The 26,360-nt window shown below is 36.1% G+C and overlaps 1 long non-coding RNA gene across 2 annotated transcripts in view; it reads left to right on the forward strand.

Annotated features, from left to right (window-relative positions):
- LOC139046085 (uncharacterized) overlaps positions 1-23,689 on the forward strand; it is a 134,261-nt gene extending 110,572 nt beyond the window's left edge. For both annotated transcript variants that reach the window (XR_011505635.1, XR_011505637.1), the window contains one exon: positions 23,507-23,689. This is a non-coding gene — a long non-coding RNA (uncharacterized lncRNA). The remainder of the gene's footprint in view (positions 1-23,506) is intronic.
- The last annotated feature ends 2,671 nt before the right edge of the window (positions 23,690-26,360 follow it).

Raw genomic sequence — 26,360 nt, forward strand, 5'->3', positions numbered from 1 at the left:
TTTCCCTGAGTTGTTTTATCCAATTGAGTGAAGGCATTTCCCAGGTAGTCAAAGTTTCACAGAACTTTTGCCACTCAAAACTTTTTTAATCCCTTGGTTCATTCCCCTCTCCAACTTAGATTTCCATTTATTTGTTTGTTTATTTGCTTGCTTGGGGTTTATAATCACTTGGTTTTCTGATCTGTCCAGATCTATCCAGATCTGATTCATCTATTACTTGGCTGAATTTCTGAACATCATCTATTCATTTTAATTTCTACTTGCTAGATGGTAACTTTTTTCCTTTACTTCCCTCTGTAGCATCTTGCTAAATATTACCAGTAGTAGCCAACTCACAAAACACATTACTATTTTCCAGGCTTTTCTCCTAAGTTGCGAAAGCAATAGGCATGTGGCTCACCTGCCGTACGATCATAAGTGGCATTTGTCACTCAATATCTTGTGTTAGCCTAACCTAAACCACCATCTTTTTATTCTCTAATACCAATGACTTCACCAGCCACATTTGAATACTAACCTAACAATATGTATTTTGCATTTTTGTTCTAGCAACATCCAACTTCAAGTACTAGTTTCTACTTTAGTCAAGGTATTTGTCACTAGGGGCCACAAGTACAAACCCTGAAACCCAGTAATTAATATAATAAAGATGTATTTGTCACACTCATGCTGTCCAATGTGTGTGGGACAGCCTCCTCCATTGTGCAGGTAGTCCATCTGAAACCCACAGCCATCGAGGCCTCTGCAGCAAGAGAAGTGAGAGAGTGACGAGGCTTGTTACCTGGGAACTGCCCCATCTCAGAGTTAACACCTGTCGCTTCTGCTCACAATCTGTTGACCACAATAGGTCACAAGGCTCCAACTTCATTGCAGGAAAGTGGAAAATAAACAAATATTTGATTAGCGCTCTCTTGGGTACCTTCACTTTAGCTGACTCTTAATTTTCTCATCTGTGAAACAGGAATAACAAAATCTGTCTTATTTTAAAGAGTTATTATGAAGCTCAAATCCAATATGCTTTTTCTACAGCTCCTTGTAAAGTGTAAAGTTTATGCAAAGGTTAATTTATAACTAAAGAGGAGACTAGCTCATCTTTCAACTAGTAGCCATTTTGTTATGCCTTCTTTTTTACTCTCAACATGTAGAAGGTATGTAAAAAGAGAGATTGGCATGCGTATATCAAGAAGCAAGTGATTACTGTGGTTGAGTTTTTGTGGCTAGTTACTCCTATTGGAATAGGTTGATAGTACTTGACTGTTTACGCTATATCATCAAAGAAAAAAACAAATGAAAAAAGTAACAAAAAAAGTGTGTCTTAAGCTGACAGCCCTGCTATTGCCACTGCAAGCTCTATGCTCCCAATCTCACAAAAGATCTGTGTCTGTTGGCTCTTGGTTTCCAAATCTTTCTGAGTAGAGAGATTCATCCTGGTAAAATAATCTGATTTAACCTGTCACATCTGATCATTTGCTTGAATATGTCCTCTTCCTGTCCTCCTCACTTCTTCCCCACATTTATCCATATCCCCCGCCCCCAACCTCCCTAGAGCTCTGGTACTTCATAGCTCTGTTTTAGCTCTTTCAGATTAACTGATCATTTTTTAACAGTTTAAGGCGGATCCTGCAGTTGTATCAATCTCTCAGTATTTCAGGATGCTCATTTTATACAAGGTTTAGGCTTATATAACTGCCTTTCTTCAAAGGCAGTGATTGCCAAAAAACTCTGCCTTTCCTGTGAAACTTCATCCGGTAGCATAATTTACTACCATAGTTCTTTTACTGTATGTGGTCTCTAGAATGTTGGACGAAAATCATCTCTACAGACCAATAAAGTGGAGCCTCAAGTTTTTAAACGCTGAATGTAATCTTTGTGGACAGCTAATAAAGATTATTCTGCACCCTTAAAATTTTCCAGGCCCAGTATAATTTCTCCATCTCTCCATTTTGTTTGTTATACAGTCTGTAAAGTGTTTAAATTCATATTTTACGAATCTCTTATTTCAAATATAGGCTAACACTTCTCGATGGCAAATCTTTTCTATTTTTTTATGAAGACTAGATTGGTTTTTTTTTTTGGTAGACTTGGGAGAGAAATTGGACCCGCCATTATTTTTTTATGATTTTTTTTTAATCCAACAGCGGTTAAGATCCTCAGTGTTCTTGCTGCTGTCACATCAATTATTGTCCAACAAGAAGTCTTTCTATGCAACAAAACGGATGCATTTCAATCTCCACAGCAGTAAGATTAGCTCCCATAACTAGATACATTGAGAATTATTTCTGTATGTCTTTAACTTATTCTATTTTATGATAAACAATAATTTACGGTCAAGACACCATCTCTGATTTCCTTCCCCATTGAGTCAATCTAGAATCATTAAGATAATCCCGTCCTCCTGAGTTTACCATAGTCCCATGAGCTGGACAGATGTTACTATAATGACCAATATTTGTGTTGGTGACAATATTTAGCAATGGACTAATTCTGCCCATTAGTTTAAAATACCTGTGGGTAGTCACTGAATGTTCCATAGGCTGGCTAAAAATATGAAAAGAGAAGAAAGACTGCCTGGTTATTCTCTGATTTTCAACTTCTTCTAATTAAGGTATTTTGACAACACACAAAAGGAAAGTTTTGCGTAAAAATACTTTTGCAGAATATAAAAAGCCATTAATTGTGATGCTTTTGCTTTTTGCACATTGAATCTCCTTTTTGCAGCTATACTGAATATGGAATACGTCCACACTTGGAATTGTTTTGTGTGATAATGAGAAGTGGGGGTGGGAGAGAGTATGTTTTTACTCAATCACCACATACACATATCTGTAGATGAATGCAGAGGGACCACACACAGTACATATAAAGAAATTTGATGTGGCACAGGATATTTACTTCTGAGCACAGTAATTAATCACTCAGGACAGCTAAATTAACCTAGCTAGGGATGTTAAGAATAAACTGGACCTAAAAAAATCAAAAAAGAAAAGACAGAGGAAAGAAATTGGAAAGCTTTGTGACTTCCTGGCAATGGATGAAATACTTTAATCAAAAGTAGATCCTAAATAGAACGTTAGAACAGCCTCTTTCTTCTCGGGGCTCCTCCCACCTCGACATTGGTGTGGAGAGGACAGGTAAGTAAGGTAGTGGATGGCTAGTGAGCAGTCTTTTGATAAATACTGCATGAGGCGGGAGATTAAATGTTCTCCTAAAATTCATCAAAATGTTAAGTCATTTGATCCATGGTGTATATTAATTTTCAAATGTTTTGGAATTCCAAACAATAGCAAAACCTTCCAGTTTATTGTTGAGAAAAAAATTCTAGCTTTAAATATAATTTTAAAGAGAGAGAGTACATAACAGGTTTTTAATTAATACACGTTCAACAATATTTTGAGGAGTCTGCTTGCTGTTCTAATACCAGTTGATCTTTGTTCTATAATTGCTTACTTACTTTTAAAAATCTAATCTAGCGGGCCAGCTTGGTGGCATAGGAGTTAGTCTTGCACGTTCCACTTTGGTGGTCTGGGGTTCGCCGGTTCAGATTCTCGGTGTGGACCCATGCACTGCTTATGAAGCCATGCTGTGGCAGGCGTCCCACATATAAAATAGAGGAAGATGGGCACAGATTTTAGCTCTGGGCCACTCTTCCTCGGCAAAAAGAGGAGGATTGGTGGTAGATGTTAGCTCAGGGCTAATCTTCCTCAAAAAAGAAAAAAAAATGTGATCTACATAAATATTTTGTCTATTGCAAAGAGAATTTGACTCATGAGAAACTTAGTCTACAGTTTAAAATTCAAGTTCAAAATGTCTTCAGGAAAATGTGCACTCTGATAGAGCTGGACAAATCCATAAGAATTTAATACCCATTTTCTAAATGTTGGCTGTTGTTGTCTGAATAACTCAGATGTTTTCTGAATGAATAGGATGATTCCCCCTTCCTGGTCTGTCACTGTGAATCTTCTCTCTTCACCCATTTACCAGTGCATATGCATAACAGTAATTGGAGCCTAAATCTTAGAAAATGAATATCCATCTTTCTGTTAATTCTAAGTCATTTGTTGCAGTTATTTGAAGAATTAATACGTTCATCCTCATTTTATAGAAATGCAGAGAAAACACATGTTCCTTTCTAATTCTATGAGACTAACATATTTTTAGGATCCATCTGCTGATGAACTTGAATAAAGAATCAGGCTGCTGTTTTGAAAGTAATAATAATATAGAGCCCACTTGTCCCTAACATAAAATAGTGGAGACACAAACAAAAGACATTGAAAAGGAAGATAAAATGATGTACTCTTAAATATTTTAGCAGCTATGTCCCTAGACTGGGGTTAGTTTTGAAGTATGAGAGTAACAAAAGTCATTCCATGTTGAGTTAATAAGTGGAATGGCTAGAATGGCAATTTCTATCTATTTTTCTTTCTGATTTAACAGGAGGGCAGAACCCTGCAGCAGTTCATAGCAGCCATCTCCTCATCTCCGGGTGGCTGCCAGGGTCACACAATTGATGTCCTTCTGTAACAGTCCTGATAACATTAGAGAATCGCAGGTCTTTGCACTACAGCCACTGGCCAAACCCATCCAGTTTGTGCAGACGGGGGGGCTACCCACCTGGGGTCCCAGGAAGGAACAAACTCTTCCTCAGCCAAGAAGCCCAGGGGCTCTGCACATTCTCTGTGAGCTCAAAGATGCTGCAGATCCATCCCCAACCAGTGGCTTTTTTCTTTTGCAAGTTCATCCAAGGTGTTGTTTCTCACCCTTGTACAGGGAACTGGGGGTCTTTTGGGGTTTCCATTCTTTCCCTTTGTCCTGTGATAAACCAAGTCCTCACAAAGTAAGAACAGCTACCCAATGTCAACGTGGGTAACATATTTCCTTCCCTTCCTATGAGAGGCATACAGTCTGGGGTCCATCTGCAACAATCAGATTGCCCGTTACGAACAATCGCTGTTTTTATTTCCCAGCCGACTCTAGGTGTTGCTAGAGCCTGTGTTTATCCAAGTCTTGATTTTAAAAATGTCCTCTCAGTACTGATTATTCTGTGATGACTCTGAGATTTGTTTCTTTTTCCCCACAACATTTACTTTCTTTAAGTATCACTTTCAAGAGTTTCTAAAATAGTTTTAATTTAATATTCAACTATTAATACATCCTAATAAATTATTCATTATTATTTTCTAAAGGTTAACTATATTTGTCTAAGATTTGGGGTTGTTTACCTGAAGAATAGAATTCAATGAATCTTTTTTACATTGGAAAATATTTTCTATGGGTCAATCATAATAATAATTTTCACCATGTGGCTATCCTTATTTTTTTCCACTTTTTTCTTAGATTTTAATGAAAATGTAATACATTAAAATACAATTTTAGGGTCTAGCCCCATGGCTGAGTGGTTCAAGTTCTGCACTCTGCTTCGGCAGCCTGAGGTTCATGGGTTCGGATCCTGGGCTCAGACCTCCTTTCATCAGCCATGCTGTGGAGGTATCCCACATATAAAATAGAGGGAGATTGGCAAACTTGTTAGCTCAGGATGAATCTTCCTCAAGCAAAAAAATCAATAAATACAATTTTAAATGAAATAGTTTTGTATCTGATAAAGACACATAAAAAATTATGTCAGTAGACTACTGGGGGTGAGCATGATGAAGTATATTCAAAAATTGATAAACAATACTGTATACCCCAAATTATACAATGTTATAAACCATTACAATCTCAATAAAATTACTTGGGAAATTAAAAAGAAAATCATGCCAGTTTTTCTATCTTAAAGTTCTGGTTAAGAAACCAGAGGCAAACAAAATCTTCCCAAATTTCCAGGAGATGCGATATTGTTGATGCACCCATGTACTAGTTTAATTGCATGCTTTTCAAAATACACCAATTTCTTTTTTCCATTCCCCAGATTGAAGTTTAACTGGCCCTTAAGACTTCTCTTGGAAATACTCAAAAGTTGGGATAACACAAATGGAATGAACATGAAATATTTAAACTGCAAAGTCTCATTGAGTGGCAATTCTTCTTAAAAATTGTTTAATGTCAGCTGACATAGCAAAGGGATGCTTGAAAATGAGTAAAGAAAACAATCGTAGAATAAGAGGTTTTGACTAATGAGGGTGACTAATTAGGCATGAGTTTACCCAGGATCTAACCTTTTCTTTGCTTGAAGCCACAAAGACTAAGGAAACATTACAGAGTAGAGGAAAGTTTCAGGATTGCATGACATTTGAAGTAAATGACACACACACAGGCGGTCACATACACATATATACATACACATACATGTAGGCACCAGGAAATTGAAAGCTATTTAATAAGTTTTCAAGAGATTAAAAATGTTGTTAAGGTGGTCATAATGTAATGAAAAGAGCCTTGTATTGGTCATTACAAAACTTACATTCTATTCAGACATTGTCTTTTGCTAGGTGTATAACCTTAGTCATTCAGCGATTCAATAACTTCTTAATTCCCATTTCCTCATCAGTCAGATAAGGAACTTGGCTGAATTTATTCATGTAGTTCTTCAATTCCTAAAATTCTATGAATCTGGTAACTTATCTTGTTTGGGTCTGTCAGGGAAGTGCTTCTTATCTTAGAAAAATTCTGCATAACTATGAGCAGATTCAAATCCACTGAAATATAAAGTCAGATATAAACCCCCTCACATTTTTCTTTGTTCTAGTATTTTTTTGTGTGTGTGAAGATTGGCTGTGAGCTAACATCTGTGCCAATCTTCCTATTTTTGCATGAGGAAGATTGTTGCTGAGCTAACGTTTGTGCCAGTCTTGCTCTATTTTGTATGTGGGATGCCGCTACAGCACGGCTTGATGAGTAGTGTGTAGTTCTGAACCTGGGATCTGAACCTGTGAACCCCGGGTTGCCAAAGCAGAGCACATGAACTTAACCACTATGCCACCAGGCCAGCCGCTTGTTCTGATATTTTTCTTCATCTTAAAACATTGTAACAATAATTAAGAATCTTTTGAGAGAAAGTTTCGCAACAACTACTCGTTTGTAAAATGTAAACCTAAATGTGAGTTTAAGCAGACAATTTTGTTTAAGGAAGAGGTAGTTGCAGAGAGACCAGCAATTGATAGTAAGCATTAATAATAGTTACCATTAGAAACTAACTACAAAGAGCGTTAATAGCTACTGCTGCTTGTATGATCTTGTATGAGGCATGGACAAAAGAAATCAAAAGGGAGGATCTGAGAATCAGAATGACACATTTTTGAAGTGTTTAATTCATATTTTTAGACAGCCATTTCTATATAACATGGAGCTATCTCAAATAATTGGAGAACATCAGAACTTGTCCCAATGTGGAAGTAGCATTTTGCTGAGATAAAATTTGCTTTGACATAAAAGAGTAGATATATTTTTAAAGTAAGTGGGAAACACTTATGGATGTAGCTGACATGAAATTAATCAAGCTGGGAGGTCTGGGATGTTTCCATCACCAACAAGAGCATCTATAATTTCTCCCTCCAGTTCAAGACTAGGAGTTCTTTTTCCAGGTTCCTCATATGTACTCTTTGCACTTGGGAAGCTAATTCAGGTTTATCCTTTGTGGTGTGTTGGAGGAATTCTCTCATCTCTTACTTAGAATATGAGGTGCTTGACACATGGCTTTCTGGGTCAAGACCTCAGACTAGAACAGAGAAATCATTATCTCAATGCCTTGCTGTCAAGGTCTTGCTGATTCCCTCTTTATTCGCACTTGAGCACTTGATGACTTTTGAGCTCTTTCAGGAAGAGATATTAGTTGATCTCTATTTTGGTTTCTTGATTCAAGTGATTGGAATTTGCCTGGAAAAGTAAAATTCTGCAAATAAATTCAGAAACTCTGATATATGTTCTGCAAGCTTTCTTAAGCATCTCAGCAAATGTGAAGTGTTTCATGTGTCTCTCTCCTCAGGATATAATGCATGGGTTTGGTAATGTTGGCAAGTCCAGTTAGATCTGTACCGAAATCTCAAAACTGTCTTCTTTTGGGTGCTGTAAGGTAGAGAAAATTCCATTTTCTATACAGAACTATTAAATGATAACTCAAACAAATTTTTTTTCTCCATTCATGTAAATAACAGCCACAAAAATCAGGTATTCAAAGATCTTCTTTTAGCTAAAGGTTTAGTTCCATGTAGAAATAAAAATCTCTACATTTTAAAATTTCCTTAGTGTTTAATTATTTTAATATATACAGACATCATAATGGTATGGAAAGCAATCACATTTTCTTACATGATGAACCTTCCTCATGCTTTTACCATTGCCTAAATAACTCTTGAATAGTAAGTCACTCCAGAACACTTTTAATTTTCCCATCAGCAATAAGGAAGAGAATTCCTTCTCAAACATTTTCTTAGGGTTTCAGAACATAAGCATTTTACTTTGATTATATTATACTTATAAGAAATACTCATAGTTTTATTTAATTTTATTTCTTCATATGTTGATTCTCTTTCTAACAAACACTTAAATGAGTTGCCTTCTGACTAAATAAGTATTTGATTAGGTTTTTTAGAGACAATGAGAAATTGGAAACAATAAGTATGTACAATGTTTTTTAACAATGAACTTAAAATTACATAATCAATAAGCACTTAATTGTAATCTTATTATTAGAGGTTAGTTTATAAAGTATGTCATCTATGTAGTAATTTAACATAACAGGATAAATAGTTATTAATTATTGAGGTAAGCACTGATAATTACTACATAAATTGACATGCAACTTAAAGTGATTAGAGTTATATGCTTTTCATATAGTACCATCAAATTTGAGAAATAAAACCAGAAGAGAATTATGAAGCAAAAGGGATTTGTGGCTTCTAGATTATCAGTTAATGGTATGCGAGAATGAGTTTCTGGTGTTAGATATTCTTCCAGTTCTCTGTGTAGTTACCCCTCATCCTCTTTTAGAGACACATCAATTTGCACCAGCCTATGGGACTTCATGAAATTCTCCAAGTTTAATTCATTTGTATTAGTTTGCTTTAAGAGGATAGACTGAGTAACCTTTCTTGCCACAGAGAGAAAGTGTGGCAATGAGGGCACAGGACAACAGGATCATGGAAGTGGGAGCAGCATCAGAGTTGCCTATGCATAGAGGTGGTGGAAGCCAGAATTCAGAGGGGGCCCAGGGAAAGCCAGCCGTGGTAGGAGCATGAAGTGAGACTGACCAGCAATGATAAGATTGTCTATCTTCAGGTGAGAGTGTTCATGGTGGAGAAAAGGAAAAGAATATGCCCAAAGAGGACGGCAATATCTGAGATGAATCATTGATAGCCAGGAGACCTGCTGCTGAGCTGCTCGCTTCACCAAACAAGGCTGTAACAACAAGGCAGCCAATAATCTAATGAATGCTCTCAACTGCAAAGATGGAAATGCAATCAAAATTCACCAAATATTAATGAAAACCCGGAACGAAGACAGAGAATGCCAAACTCACTCAAAACAATGATTTGCACCTGAGGAAAGACTTACTATGAAAATAAGGACAGAATTTTAAAACATGAAGGAAGGGTCTGATTTTCAATAAATGCACGTTCAATGAAGAAGGAATAACAACTGGTGGTAGACAGATTGGATAACCATAGAAAACCAATACTCAGGGCATTCCTGGCATCATATGTGAATGATTAACTTGAAGTGGATCATAGACTTAAATGTAAAATCTAAAGCTAGAAAACTTCTAGAAGGATACAGAAGAGAAAATCATGTGATTTGGGGCTATGCAAAGATTTCTTGCGTGTGACATCAAAAGCAGAAACTAAAAGGAAAATAAAATGCTAATATGAACTTTGTCAAATGTATGAATGTCTGCTCTTTGAAAGACTCGGCTAAGATAATTAAAAAACACATCATAGAAAAGGCAAATCACAGATATATAAATCACATATCAATTAAAAGACTAGTATTCAGAACATATATAGGACTTCCAAAACTTAAGGCAAAAAACAACCAAATGATAAAATGAACAAAAGATTTGAACATTTATTAATGGGTTAATTATTAATGTGGGTTATAAATAAGCATTATTAATGTGGGTTATAAATAAGCATATAAAAAGATGTTCAATATTGTTAGTCATTAGGAAAATATAAATTAAGAACACAATGAGACCAGTACTTTGAAATGGTGAAAAAACAAATAAAAACAAAACTGACATTACCAAGAGCTAATAACAGTGAGGAGCAACTAGAACTCTCATATGTAGTTGATGGGATGTAAAATGGCACAAACACTGGGAAACATTTGATGTTTCTTATAAAGTTAAACATACACTTACTATATGACCCAACAATCTCAATCCTATGCATTTACCCTAGAGAAACTGGGATTTATATTCACACCGACACCTGCACCTGAATGTTAATAGCAGTTTTAACCATACTAGCCATGCTAGAAACAATTCCAATATCCTTGGACTGGGGATTGAGTAAACAAACTATACTACATCCACACAATGAATGGTTACTAAGCAATAAAAAGCAACAAACCTCTAATACACTCAAAAGCATGGCTAGATCTCAAATGCATTATGCCAAGTGAAAGAATCCAGACTCCAAAGGCTAAATATGTGCCATTTCATTTATATGACATTCTTGCAAAGGCAAAACTATCAGTAGTCAGCAGGGAACAGGAGTGAAGATAGGAGTTGTTTTCAAAGAGAATAGGAAGAATTTTTTTTGAGATGATGAGAGTCTTAATTGAGGTGATGAGTATCTTACACGATTAAGTGTTTATCAAATCTTGCAGAATTGCACACTAAAACGGGACAATTTTACTGTATGCAAATTATACTTTAGTAAAAGCAACAACAAAAAAGCAAGCAAACACAAACTTTACAGAAATAAGGGGAAATTGCAAATATAATAAAGCATATAAATAACTGAATAGAATTTGGTAAAAAAAATATGGCTATGAAAAGAAATTGGCAAGTCTTAGAGATCTTAGAATAAAGCGTAACTGTTGATTTGTAAAACCAGTATATGGGCAGAAGAGGAGAACAAGAGAGGTAAAAGAATGTGAATGTCAGGTATAATTCAAATAACAAGTCGTTGGGAGCGATATCGTATTTATAAAAATATATTCTTGACAACCGAATGACTCAATAACTATAAAAATGAAAGGATAGAAAAAGTTACGTCAGTGCAGATTAAATTGTCAGATTAGGCTATTAAAATTGTGCAAAAAACTGAAACGTCATGTAGAACAGTGAGCAACATTAAACACTGAGTGGGGTTATGTGTGATGCACATGGTGGAAAGAAAAGACAGGACTTGGCAAGTTCCATTGGCTTGTTAACCTGGTACTCAGTGGTGCACCCATATTTCTCTGTCCTCTCCATCATCAGGATAAGGCCAAGAGGATGGTTCCAGAACCAGGCCACATCAACAGGGTGGATTTACCCAAGCCCTAACTCTTGACAACTATGAGGTGGTTACTTGGTATTGGGATATCTGCTAAGATTGCTAAGAAAAACCAAATGCCTCCATGACTCTGCTCCTCAGCAGCAAACGCAAAAGCACAAGTCTCCTCTCTGCCCCATTTTCTCCTTGAAAATCACACCCCACTGCATCATCCTCTTGGGGAATAAAACACATCTGGAATGCTAGTGTAAAGAGTTCTACAGAATATGAGCTTTAGCTTTCTAGCTTCTGCACATCTGCACATCAGAAGTTTAAAATGGATGTTGAACACAATCTGCCGCACCATCAAAAACATCATCTAATTTGTTTTACATATACGTATGTGTATACACATCCATAAACAGAGAGATACATATATACACAAGCTTAGACATACACATGATTATGCTGTGTTTAAATAGAACATTTCTATGCCTTTACAGAAATGGACCAGGCACCTGGTGAGGAAGGGACATTTACATTTTACTATAAAACTCGTTTGTACTGTTTACACATACGCGCGTACATTTTTACCACATTCAGGTACTCAATTCCAATTAAAATATTTGGCTTTGAATAAAAACTTTTACAAAATGTTTTCATGCAGAGTATTCTAGTTGATCTTCATAGCAATGCTGTGAAATACATTTAGCAAACATTGTTATTCCCATTTTATAATTGGTGTTCAAGTTCAACAGATTTGAAGCATGCTAAAATATACTTAAAAGTATAATATTAATGGGATTGGATAGTCTTTTCTTAGAGCAATTTAGTACTATTTATAGAAACAAAAAATATTTATACCCTTATATTTAGAATTTCTAGATCTTGGTTTTTATTCTACACAAAATTCCCACAAGTGCTTGAGGAGACATCTACAAGAAAATTTCTTGTAGCTTTCTTTGTAAAGCAACCAACAACAATCTAAATATACATCAATATGAAACTGGTTAAATAACGAAAACTACACAACCCTTAAAATAATGAGGTAGGTAATGTATGAAGAAGTGAAATATGCCCTAGATATATTAGGTGGAAAAAAATTAAGTTGAAAAACAAGGAACATATTTTTGATTCATATGTAAGGATGATAGCAATATTAGTGATAAATATGTTAATACTTACGAAAAGCATTGTAGTTATAAGCACCAATTTACTTAGAGTGGTTACTTTTGATCAGTGGAATTTTCAGAGGCTTTTGTTTTCAAGTTATGTTTATGTAACATCTGTATTTAATTAAGCTTTGTGTAATATTTGCAATCCGAAAGTAAAGCTATAAAAGTAAGATGATAAAAATACTAGACAATTAAGACAGATTATTTCCCAGAGTCTCTCCTCACATAATATTGTATGAGTTTGGCATATGAGTCTCCTCGAAGCCCAAGCAGATTGATGTAACAGTTTGTTTATCCCTGACCCTTAAGGCGAACAGTCTGGTATAAGAGAGTGTCTGGGTAATTGAATGTTAGAAGATCTGCATTTGAATCAAAATTCTGTCATTTCTTCAGCAAGTCACGTAATACAGCTGAGCCACAGATTTCTCATTTATAAAATGAGAGTAATAAAAATACGAAGAATGCTGCTCAGAGAATGATTAGATAAGATGACTTAAAGATCAAATTGGAAACTAAACACCAGTATATTGTTAATGAGATAGATAAAAACTACTTTTTGAAGAACCGTGACTATACTTCTTCAAGATCTATCTTAGAAAACTTTTAAAAAATTAAAAATGCTTGGAAACACTGAGACAGCCCATGTGGGATGCCACCGGCCAGGCTGACCACCACTTCCAAGGCTCAGGAGAAAGGAAAGAGATCCACATCACAGAAAAGATGAAGAATTTGGAGTTCCTGGGTGCAATCCAAATTCAGAGTTGGGAAGAGACTAGCAGCACAATACGATTTGTAGGCTTGTCTTTTAGTCCAGAAAGGGTTACTGTGATTATTTGAATAGTTATATGTTTCCAATTAACCAACTCAAGTTTTGGCGTATAAGTGGTACGTTGGTTGGCCCAGCCCATTTTGGCAATTAGGTTTTGTCTGAAGTAATGTAAGCCGTGGATACATCCTTAATTTGCATGCTGACGTTCCTACATCAAGTTAATTGTATTTTTCCCCGTAGAAGCAAAATAATCCTACATTAATGTAATTCACATTTACACAATGCATTTCCTTATGAAACATGTAGGGATTGGGCAGGCATAGTGTAATTTAAGTACTTTAATATTTAATAATATAAAAGAAAATTCTATTTTATTGTGATATTAATCCAATTTATTTTATAATATTTTTAACCTTTGTTTCATTTTATATTAGGAGATATTTGATATATAAGAAAAGCATGGGAATAACAAAATGACATCTATGTACCCACTACTCAGATCTATCAAATTCTACTGTTTTGCTCTGGTTGCCCCAGATATTTTTAAGAAACAAAGTATTTCAGAAGTATTTGAAGATCCCTGTACACCCAGTATAAATCTATTTCTTCCCTACTCACGAATATTGACCACATTGAATTTGGTGCTCATTACTGTCATAGATTTCTACAAACTGCTACCATATAAATAGGTATCCACATACAATGCACGGCTCAGTTTACAAATTTTAAAATTTATAAAAATGCATATGCACAGTATGCATTCTTGTTTGGTTTGCTTTCTTTACTCAACATTATATTTTTGACATTATTCATATTAATATATGTAGTTCTGTTTCAATCATTTTAACTTTATTTAGCATTTCACTGTGTATATGTAACAGAAATTTTTTAATTATTTTTGACATTTTAAATTATTTCTGTTATTTTTCCTATTATAAGAATGCTGCTGCAGATACTCTCATGCATATGTTTTTGTGCATACATACACCTTTCTCTAAGATATATATGAAGACGTAGAATTATAGGATCAAAGGTTATTCACATCGTTAACTTTACTAAATAATGCTAAATACTGCAAAATTGTTCTCTAAGAAAGTCAAACTAATAATATATACTCTCACGATCAGCATGTAAGACTTCCTTTTCTCTGTATCTTCTCAAACATTTTCAATTTTTGCCATTCTGATAAATGCTAAATTGTGTTTCAATATTTCAATTAGCGTTTCTCTGGTTACTAACACAATTTCTCTGTTTACTCATGAAATTCAATAGAAAAAAACATTTTTTGTCTATTTTCTGATACAAACTGAACGACTTTGCTTTCAACATTTAAGTTTTATCTCCACTTATATTTCAGTTTTTGTATGGTGTGAGGTAGGAATAAAGTTGTCATTGTCACAACTCTCCTAGCAACAGGCATCTTTTTCTTACTCCTTCCTAATTTCCCTTCTATTATATATTAAGTTTTCACATGAGTGGGTATATTTCCTTGCTTCATATTTTGTCTTACTTGTGTTTTTTTTCTCCCTCAGCACTTAAGAAAGTGTAATTTCTTATTTATTCTGTCTATTAATCTTGTTATCTGACTAAGGTCAACAATATCTTAGGAAACACAGATCTCAGGCTGACATTTACTTCTGCCATTTTAGAGTAGGAGATAAAGGGTACATTTGAGAGCATTTGAGTTTACACTTTCATAGGCATTTGGTAGGGGGAAGGTATTATGTTATATGCTCAATTCCTCCCTACTTCATAAGGGGGTCTCTGCAAAGAGGGGATCAGTTAGAAGAGAAAAAGAGAAGCGGACTTGGGGGCAGAAGATGTTGGTTCTGTTTTTGGACATATCTTTCTGTTTCCTTTGTTATAAAAGGTGTACAAAATCAGCACTGCCTACTTCATGAAGTATTACCTCAAAGAAGGTGATAATTATGCTATTCTGTAAAGCATTATGCTGGTACTAGTTGTTACGAGGATCTTATAAATGCCTTTTTAGAAAGTGGAAGTGAAAACTACTGTTAGTTATATACACATAGACTTATTTGTGTGTGTGTGTGCACATGTGTATCACCCCCATACACCGAGCACCCTTTGTGTCCATAGCACTACTTGGTAGCTATAATACCAGTAGCAGAAGTAACAGTAGCAACAGTGCTAGGAGTCTAGTAATATAGTAGTGATAGAGGTAGTGACACCTAATAACATTTTAGCTGCTAAGTCATTTGTTCCTTAGGATAAATAAAGTATTTTTAAGAACTGGTTTAACTGGAAGGATTAATTCACTGTACTGAAGTGGGGTGGGGAAGCACCAAATACAATGTTTTTTTTGTTTCTCAGTTTTGATAAGGATTAGAAGTGACCCCATGGCTGGGAGCTCTGGGTTCTTGGCCAGTATCTTTGACAATCTTCAATGAGTAATTCTATGACAACACTTCGAAATAGTGTCATTCTTTTAGTTCAACTCCCTTCTCTGAACTAACCACTGCTCTATGCTCTTTATTATTCACCATCCCTACATGTGCAATTTCTACTCCATAGTGAACATGCCTTTGGATGGGCACTGTCAGAGTCCCTTGTCTGCCTTCCTCTCTACCCTTTGGGAATGGTTCTGCTCTATTTGAAAGGAAAAGTATCTTGCTCCCTCTTTGATTTACCACTGTTAATGAATTAGAATGAGAACCACTGACACTGTTCAACTAGGTCTGCAATTTAGCTTGACTAAGCAGGAGAAAAAATATGAAATAGGAGGTTCTGTTTGGAATTGTGTTCAAAATGGTGTTCTTCATTACAATGTATGTGACATTTACTCATGGAAAATAAGAACACCCTCCTACCACATGGGGCATTTATACAAAGCAAAGAAAATGAAGTTATATGAAAGTGCATTATAGCTTGGTATGTGTCATATGTGTGTCACACTGACTGAATAAAGAGTGTTTACAAAGAGTCACAGTGTGCTTTGAGCAGAGTAGAAAAGCAAGGAGATTTCCATGCCCTTTAGAATAATAATAAATGAGATAGGTACCACTAACTTTCTTGTTTACTTTTGTGACTTCTTAAGAGTTTTCTATACACACACATTCTCTCTTTGTCTCTCTCTCTTTCTCTATACACACACACACACACACACACACGGGTACATATACTTATTTGAACAGGAAAACTATTAAGTAAAGCATATAAAAATAAAAATACTTGTAATATTTTTTGAATGGTAACATAAGAAAATTGGTAAATTTATTAAACACACAAAAGTGAGAGTGGTCAAAGTCTTAATAATTTTGGAATGTGCTTTGTCCAAAACCCAGCAGATGCATTTTTGGGGGATGGGGTGTGCATAATATACTCAGGCACTCCGAAACTGGTAATCCTTTCATGCCATAAAGGTTAGAACTAAGTGTCTCCCTGAATTACACTCCAGTGACTTAGGTCAGTGAGTTTGTTGATTTAGCAAATCTTTGTGGAGGGCCTACTATATTCCAGGCACTGTGCTTGGCACTGGGTATGCAGTGGTGCTCAGAAGATCAAAGTCCTGGATTTCGTGGAACTTAAAGGCTGGCAGGATAGGAACATATTTTTTAAAAATCCTACTATAAATATTACATGGATTTTTGCAAACTGATAAATGGTGTGAAGAAGAACCATGATGTGTGATGAGAGAGTGTGGCAGGGGGAATTGAGACCCCTATGGAGAAGCACATTTAGATGAAAGTTCAAGGATGAGGATCAGCTCTCCAGAAAAGAATTGATCTGGGAAGAACAGACCTGTGCAAAGCTCTGAAATAGGGAAAGAAGTTCTTACGCCAAAGAAACAGAAAGGAAATTAACATGGCTCACTGAGGGAAAGAGAGGCAAGATATAATGCTGGAGTGATAGGTACGTGGGGTGCCAGGTATAAAGGGATTTATTAAGGATTTTGGATATTTCCCAAGTATGAAATTACTGAAATGTCTCATATAATGGAAAATTATAATTAAAGTTAGTTTTCATACTGATAGCTATCATTGAGTGCTTATTACATATTAGGCTTTGGGCTAAGAGTCCTATTTATACGTAATTCACATTCAAAATACCTCTAGAATCATTTCCTAAATGGGGAAGGTGAATCTGAGAACTTATGCAATTTTACCTAAATTCGAGTTGCCAGAAATCAACAGAGCTGAAGTTAGAACTTGAGTCTCTATCTCTGAAGGGCATGCTCTTAAACATTCCATGCTTTCTAATGTATTCAGTTAGGCCACTAGCACATATCTCAGAAGGTGGAAGAATCAGGCACTATCTACCTCTGTCTAGGAATTTTCTAGAACAGTGGCTAGTAACTGTTACTTGAGCAATCTTCTGTGGTCGCATTGAAAGGCCACTAAAAGAATCCCTCCTGGATGACAGTCACCTCTCAGCTGTGCCTGCCATTTGGCTTGGTTAACATGAGCAAAAATGAAATGGAAGCTCCCTCCAGTTAGAATTTATTTGTGTAATGATCTATAATTAACTGGCACCTCTAGAGCTATCCTGAAATGGGACCACCCTAGCTGGTTCACAGCTAACATCCCTCCACCTTATAAAAAAAAAGGACATAAATCTAAAAATTGTTCCATGTGGCTTTTCCTTCTTTATCAACAACATTTCTCCCCATTATTTGCTTTTACTCTGTCCGAGGGCACCACTATTTTTATGTAGGGTAGAGATCTCATGCTAGATGGTTTATTCACAGTGTAACATATCATACGAACTCGTTACTCTATTGATTTAGTAAATGTTTAAAATATTGACCCCTCTGGCTTGGGTCCTACAGCATTTACTTAACTCCTTGCTCTAACTTTTAATCTGCCTACTCTGCTCTTTTACCTGAGCTCTATCTCTTCTCCTAATCTCATCCCTACTTAAATCCATGTCCATTTTCCTAACTTGACTTTACTCTCCTCTCCCTCAGAAAGTATGAAGAGGGCCAATTGCTAAAGAATAATGAAACCATTTCCCTGACCTGTTACAACAACCAAAGCTGGATGAGATCTTTCTGGTTCCTAAAATAGAAGTATGAAAACTACTCATTGCCAACTTTATGGACCCAAAACAAAACTCTTCATCTCAACGATGGCAACAGAGAAACGTGGGCCATGTAACTGAGGAGTAGCTGTGGTCCTCCTGAGTGGTAACACTATCTGAAATGAACCTTGAGGATTAGAGATTTACCACCTTCTTCATCTTTCCTAATCGCATGCTATCTATCTCCCTGTGTCCCAAGGATGGTGGCTTTTGAAATTCTAGGTGCTTGCTTTATTTAGTATCTGCTTAACTAGAGTTCACTCAAAATAAGAGGAACAACCACACAATTCATTCCCCAAACCAATAAGCTCTGAAGAGTTAAGTGGGATGTTATAATAACTATCCCAAGATAATATATGTAAAAGGCACTTTCCTGGAATAAAAGAAGTATAGTCCGCCTAAAAAATAACATGTCTATAAATCAAGGTTAAAATGACATTTATATTAGTCAACATTTTTCTTCTTTTTTCTCTTATCCTTTCTCTTCACTCTTTCTCCTTCTCCTTGCTTTGCTTTTCCCTAAGCACTATTTAAAAATCCAGATATTAACCCATACTAGTTTTACCCATCTACTTGTGAGATATCTTTTTTTATTAATTTATATTTTGTTTTCTTCTAAATAGCTGTCTGGATTCCTGCTTTGGGGGGAGGAAAATTAAAAAGATTTTCTGCAACTGGGCTTCTGTTTCAAAGGGAAAAGGTGTTGTGACCCTCATAATTTCCTCCCCTGGTCCAAATATTATTATTAATCACATCATCCAACCATAATTTAGTTTTCTCACTTGAGGCAAATTCGCTAGGCAGTTCTCACCATTTTTAATTAAAAATTCTAAGCATCAAACTAGTAAAATATATCTCAATTTTAAAATCTGTGTAATTTGTCTCTTCTGGGAAAGGGCATGAAGATCTTAGTGTGATTTATTAATAAATACAGATAATCACAAAAGGTATTATTAACTGTATGGGGAAAGGCATCATTTCTTTGTTGGAATGTAAAGGTGATTTTGACAAAGGAACGATGCAACACTGCTGTACTTTGTAACTTTAGACTGGAAAAACAGCAAAAAACAAAAAAGAGGGAGAGAGGAAAGCAGAAATATGTCTAAAATGGTATTTTGACTCAGCATAAAAACAATGAAAAAATATTGGAAGCCCAGAGGTTAGAATTATATTCTTGGCTTCACCTATGATATGGATGATTAAGCTCTTTGGGTCTCAATTTCGTATTTATAAGAGAGATTAGTTTTTAATACATCATTACCAAAGTTCTCTAAAATACTCTTCACTAGTATTATTTAATAAATCTGTAAACTCTGGTGTGTTTTGACACCTAGAATTTCACTTATGTCCCGCTCTATCTCTTTGACGTAGTTCTCGAAATTCAGCTCACGTTGTGAGGCTGTTCTATATGGTGGGTAAGCATGGGGGCTTGCTCTCCATGTGATCCTGATTAAGATGTTAATTTGTGAACCTAGATTCCTCAACTGTAAGACATACATAATAGTACTATCTTTCGCCATTGTTGTGAAGATTACATGAAATTGTGAACGTGCTTAGTGTACTCATTGGCAAGGAGTGTACTGCAACTATTACTATTATCGTCATTTTTGTTTTCACTCATCTCTGTCATTTACAATTGATGGTGCATTAACAGAGTATTAAAATAATCCTGGAAACATAGGTCTCCATTATATAGACCCTAAAATGGAATCCCTCCCCCCACTAAGATGGGCCACTCTCTGACCACTGAACGTGCTATGTTCATTCCCAGTTCCCTGTGTCTGCCTCTGCAGATCCACTCACCTTGAGTCCTCTTGACTTTTTTTTGGCCTACCCAATTGCCATCCTTCCTTTAAAACTCAACTCAAATCCCACCTCCTTGCATGAAGTCTGTCCCTACTATGTCAGACCACACTATTTTCTATGGATTGCTATAGAAAATAATGTCACATCTAGTGAAAGAACACCTTGTGTTGTTATCAGTGAATGTAAGGGAAAGAGCTCGAGGTGACGGGTTCACACACCTAGTTCCCATCCAAATTTTTTAAAATCCGGAAGTGAGCTAAATAATTTTGGAAAATTATTTAACTTCTCTGATTTTGTTTCCTAATTTTTTAAATGTAAAGCACATTATGCACCTTCAAGTGCTGTTCTGAATACTAAATGAAATAAACATGTCAAATACCTGATATACATTACAAGCTTAGAAAATATTTCTCCCGATTGCCTACTACAGTGATCTATAAAGAATGTTTCCTGAGCTGAATATAAAAAAATGTCTTATCCTCTCAAAAGAGAATGTAAGTTTTTTAAAACAGGGATGAATTTTTAAAAATGTTTTATTACTAAATATAACTTGTGAATGCATCATAAGCATTAAGTAAACACTTGTATTAAAATATTTGTCACTTATACAAAGTCTGTTGTTTGACTATAAAAGAACCAAAATAGAGCAAAGCCTTGTATGAATAAGAGTACTTATTTCCCTAATCATATTAAAAGGGACGTGATAAGCTTGACAACACTACTCATGTAATATGATAGAACACAGAGGTAAAGAGATTTAGGTAAAAGCTAAAAGGATAATAATAAAATAATAAGCTTAATAATCCAAATGATTACCAGGAAATCCTATATAATTACCAAAGGTGGATTGAAAATTTGACTCTAATCTGACTCACAGAAATGAGTAGACTCTTTACCTTATATTTCCACCTACAAGTTTTCTATCGGTTCTGGAAGACTTCCTTGGGATACCAGGAAAAAAAGTCTTGGCATTTCAAAATCAACGATTTTTGCCCAGGCCTATCTAGATAATGAACAGCATTTATCACATCCCTCTGGAGCTTATCTATCCACTCTACTTTACAAGATCAGATCAGTCAGCAGCATTCAAGTGGGCAACGTTTCAATGAGTGGCTCCAGGGATATATATCAGGTTTTCTGAAATAGCATTTCTAAACCCTATGGAGAAGAATCAATGGGCTAAGCGTGTGTGAAAATAGGCAGTTTTAGAAGGAGACAACTTAACTTTCTTCCAGGATATATTCGAGAAAAATCAGCAAAGCACACTGTTACTGGTCTCATTGGCTATTCTTGAAATGATTACTGATACAGTGTCTATAGGATATGGTGTTGTTTCCTCTATGATACTTGCCTCAGACATTTCTCTCCGTTATGTTAGTCTTCCCTTGGAGATCTATAAATATACTTTATTTTCCTTTTGTATTCTTCCATTCTAAAAGTGTTATTTTGTACACATGTTAACATCTCGCTTTACATATGGTGGGGCAGGATACTAAGATATCATTTAAAGAGTAATCTTGATTAATTGTAATCTAATTATTATCCTAATAATTATTTTAATAATTTAATTTTAAATAGAATGAGCAAGATATCAATATGCAAATCAATTTTGTGTGTTTATTTTAAAAAGCAGCATTCATAACATGTCCTGAGGTGAGTATGGATTCTGTTCATTCGCCAAAACTTTAAAATATGTAGCTCTTTAATAGTATAATTATCAATATCCACAAATCAGGAGGCTTTAGTTGTCAAAGAGAGATTAAATTATTATTATTATTATTAATTATTTTTGTGTGCGTGAGGAAGATTGGCCCTGAGCTAACATCTGTTGCCAATCTTCCTCTATTTTATGTAGGATGCTACCACAGCATGGCCTGATGAGCCTTGGTGCTAGGATGTGAACCTGCAAACACCAGGCCATCGAAACAGAGCACTGAACTTAGCAACTACACTACTGGGCCAGCCCCTAAATTATTTTTGATGTCCCTACAGAAGCAGGAAAATGGACTAACTCAGTATTTCCCATGTGTGACAGGAAAAAAGTGCTTTGTGGTCATGTACATTTGGGAGACGTGGATTAAAATGAGATAGAAATTTATTTCATCTTTAGAACTTCTCAGAGCTTGAATTCCCTGGTTAATCTGAAACTTCTAACCCAAACCACACATTTCTTGAATATGCTGATTAAGTTTTCCAAGGCAGCTTTCCCCTTTAGTGGAATCCAGTTGACTCTAAATAGCTAAAATGACTTCTAAATGTTTCTAATATTTTGCTAGCAAATGATTGAGCATTCAGAAGATGTTGACATATCCTTACAAGAAGGGTCCTTGCTTAAGAGTCACTGTTGTTCTCATTTTAACATTCAGAGCTATGTAGATATGTCTTGGAAATAAGATTGATTGGCTAGACAGAGAGATTTTATATATGGGTCTAAGAAGCCTTAAAGAAGATAGAGTCAAGTTAATCAGAATTCATTCATTAATAAGAGGGTTGGAATCAGAGGGTAGTGATGATTTTGAGGTGATTGAGCCCAGAATCTCTCATTCATTTCTTCCAACCCAACTCACAAAAACTCTTGCTTGAGTTTTTCGGAATGCCGTCTTAGTCCATCCAGACTGTTATCACAAATACTAGAGACCAGGTCACTTTTAAACAACAAAAATAGATTTCTCACAGTTCTGAGGGCTAGAAGCCTGAGATCAGGGTGCCAGCATGGTTGGGTGGGGTCCATCTTCTGCTCGCAGACTTCTCATATCTTCACATGGCAGAAGGGACTAGAGAGCCTATGGATCTCTCTATGGAGCCTTTTTCATAAGGCATTAATCCACTCATAGGGGTTCCTCACTCACAACCTACTTCACCTCCCAAAAGCCTCACCTGCTAATACCCTCACCTTGGGCATTAGGTTTTCAGCGTATGAATTTTGAAAGGACACAAACATTCTAATGATGGCAAGGGATAAAGGAAAGCATTACAATATGAGTAAAATCTGAAGTAACTGCCCCATTGAAGTTTCTCTGTAACACTGAAGACTTAAATTTGCAGCCCTGTAACAAGGATGATTGAGGAGTGTTATCCACACTTGCGATTTTGGGTCCACAGATTGGACCATGGAGTGGCACAGCAGCCCAAGTGGTGATTCAAAGGGGCTTACACATGCCCTGGAGAAGTGGTAACTGTATGGTTTCAGGGTAAAATTTCAAAACACCAATTAAATTTCCTCAGATTTTCTTTGTAGTTGATTCTTTGACCCAGAGGCTAGTCACAAATAGAATCTAAAGTAAAATTATGTAGAGACTTGAGGTCCATGAATATAAGTGGCTTTATTGTTCTTTTCTCTCCCTCCTGCTCTTTAGATGTGGAGAACAGAAAGGAGGGAGATGAGGAATGGGCAACAATTTTTACCGATCTGCTTGCAGTCTGCTGGAGGAGGAGTCAGTGGTGGGAGAACGGGGTCCGGCAACTCTGGACTCAAGTCAGCAAGTGAGTGGCCAAGGAATTCTCATTGATTCATCCATTTATTCATTCATTCAACAAATATACTGGTAGCTACTCCTAACCCTGCATTATTCTAGGCACTGAGAAAAATATAACTATGTACAAAGGCCTTAATCTTATGGATTTTATGTGTTAGTATGAGGAGAAAAACAGTAAATAAATAAATAAATATATATGATGTCAATTGATGGTGAGTTTTAGAATGAAAAATGTATCAGGATAAGAGAATAGAAAACAAAGTAATTATTTATTTATTCACGATCATTAAGGGAAAGGTCTCAACTGCAGTAAGTCAGGACGCAAGCCATCTAGGTATCTGTAACACGAGTATAGAACCATTGAGGCTTGCTCTCTGGAGCCATAAGGAATTCTGTATGGTTGAACTAGTGCAAGCAAGGGAAAAGCACATGAGAGCTGAGGTTAGACAGATAACTGGGGCTAGATCATTTAGAGTCTTTCAAGCCATGGTGAAACTTTGGTTTTTACTCCAGATAAGCTAGGAAACCACTGAAGATTTTATGCAGAAAAATAGCATTTGCCTAATGTTTTCAGCAGTTCCAGGGTTTATATTTTTTCAACCAAAGACTAGCCAAGTTGAGCTAGAATTACTTTATCCAGAGTCAAAATTCTTGAGGAAGAATTCTGATTGGCATGCTCCTCACCATTACACGATGGTCACCAAAGCACCAGGTGATGGTCATCATCACCACGTGCCAAGCTCCGAAGGCAGGCGGGAAGCGAAGACTTCTTCCCGTACTTTTCTCTTTTCACTGGGGAAGAAAATCTTTCCCAAAGCACCTTCATTACATACACTCTCAAGTCACGTTGGTAAAAACTCGGCCATATGCCCACTTTAAACCCACAGCCGACAAAAGGGAACAGGGTTCACATGACGGACTTAGATCAAATATATTCATCCCTTGAAGCTGAGTCTACCTTTCTTGAACACAATGCCTCCCCCCGCCACCAATATTTGAACAAAATTTGGATTCATTTGTAAGGAAAACGTTTTGAGTAGGCATCCTGCAGTACCCAGTATTTATCTAAAGAGAGACCAGTATCTACCGAACAGATGAAGAAAAGAGAAAAATGATATAGAGCCCCAATATGTTCCATAGAAGGAGAAAGCTACAAACTAAAGTTGCCTATTACTTAAGCCTTTCTCTCCTTATTTTTTTCCCCACATCCTGATTCTGTGGCTTTGTACAGTCTTTCCTGGTTATTAAGCCTCTCAAAAATCTGCTGTTCTCAAAGTTATTAATCTTTCCCAAGTCATTTCCCAAGTCATTTGGTTTTCAGGACTTTCTAAATATGGAAGTGCAAAATTTTTGCTTATTTACTTAACTTCAGGCATTTTGTTATTGGGTCATCCCTTTGCTAATTCTAAATTGGTCTAAAAGATACTTCAAATGCAATGCGTTCTTCCTTTTTAGGAAGAAATTTAGAAAAATAAGAAAACCCATTCTAACAAGAGAGAAACAAGAACAACCTAGAAATCAATGCAAAGGGGATAGAGTTTCTCTTTAAATAACATGGATCATTATCTTCAGAGTTGGACCCCATTATAAATTTCTTGAGTTGTTATCCATGTGCTCAGATTCCCTTCATTCTTTAGGGAAGTCTTTTTCCTACTCTCACAGACCCCTAACATTATCTTGATTTCTTCTTTCTCCAAGCTTCCAAGTTTCAGTAAAGAATGCAATAAATAAAAACTACTATGTATAAATACAGAGTAGGGTTTAATTAGCTATCTTTCTCATGGGTATTTTAGTTGAACAGTAAGTCTTATATCAAAAGAATGCTTATTTAAATTGTAGGATTCTAAGTGCCAGGAAGCCATTGAGGATGTGCTTGGACTATGTGGAGGTGTTACCACTCAAGGGGGGTCCTCTGCTCGCTGCAAGACATGTCAACAATCAGGAGGCAAGGTGGTAGGAGAGAAAACATTTCTTTATTACAGCTTGCTAGCAAGAGGGAAGATGGCTGACTCATATCCCAAAGAACCATCTCCCAGAACAAAAACTACAGGCCAGTTATATACAGGGCTGGTCTCCAGGTGCGGGAGGTGGCTGGTCTCTGGGTGGGGCAGACATCTGGTCCCAGTTCCTGATAGTCCTTGTTTTAGTGGATATGCATCAGAGAATGGAGCAATGCCCTATACCCTGATCTTTCAGCTGTCATTGATAATGGCTACCAGTATAGGCTCTCTGCCCTGGAGTCATCACATTCCCAAAGAACTCAAAAGAACAAAGTTATCATCTTAAAGCAGCCAGGAGGGGCCACAAAATCTGCAGAGCGTGTCTGGGCTAGTTAATCAGAGGTCATTTAAAGCTACAATATGGCTTCTTTTCTACAGTATGGCTTCCGTTATGTCAACCTTGAGCTGAGCTGGCATCAGAGGGAGCTGAAACTATTAACCTCACACCATGTAATTTTTTATTTGCTTGTGAGGCTGGTCTGATTGTCCCTTTTGTATTGGGTTTGATTCACTGAGTCTCTTTCTGGGAAACTAAAAGACAAACATATTTTCATCTTTAAAAACATATATGAGATAATTACATCAATTAACAACACTAAATTATAAAATGGAAAAAATATTGGACTGAAAAATTGGGAGAACAGGGTTCTAGGGCAAACTCTTTCCGTGGTAAACTCTAAGACTTTGAGCTAATCTCAGCATCTTTGAATGGATTTCCTCATTCTTCAGTTGAA

The sequence above is a fragment of the Equus asinus genome, chromosome 8, assembly GCF_041296235.1.
Source record: "Equus asinus isolate D_3611 breed Donkey chromosome 8, EquAss-T2T_v2, whole genome shotgun sequence".
Lineage (NCBI taxonomy): Eukaryota > Metazoa > Chordata > Mammalia > Perissodactyla > Equidae > Equus > Equus asinus.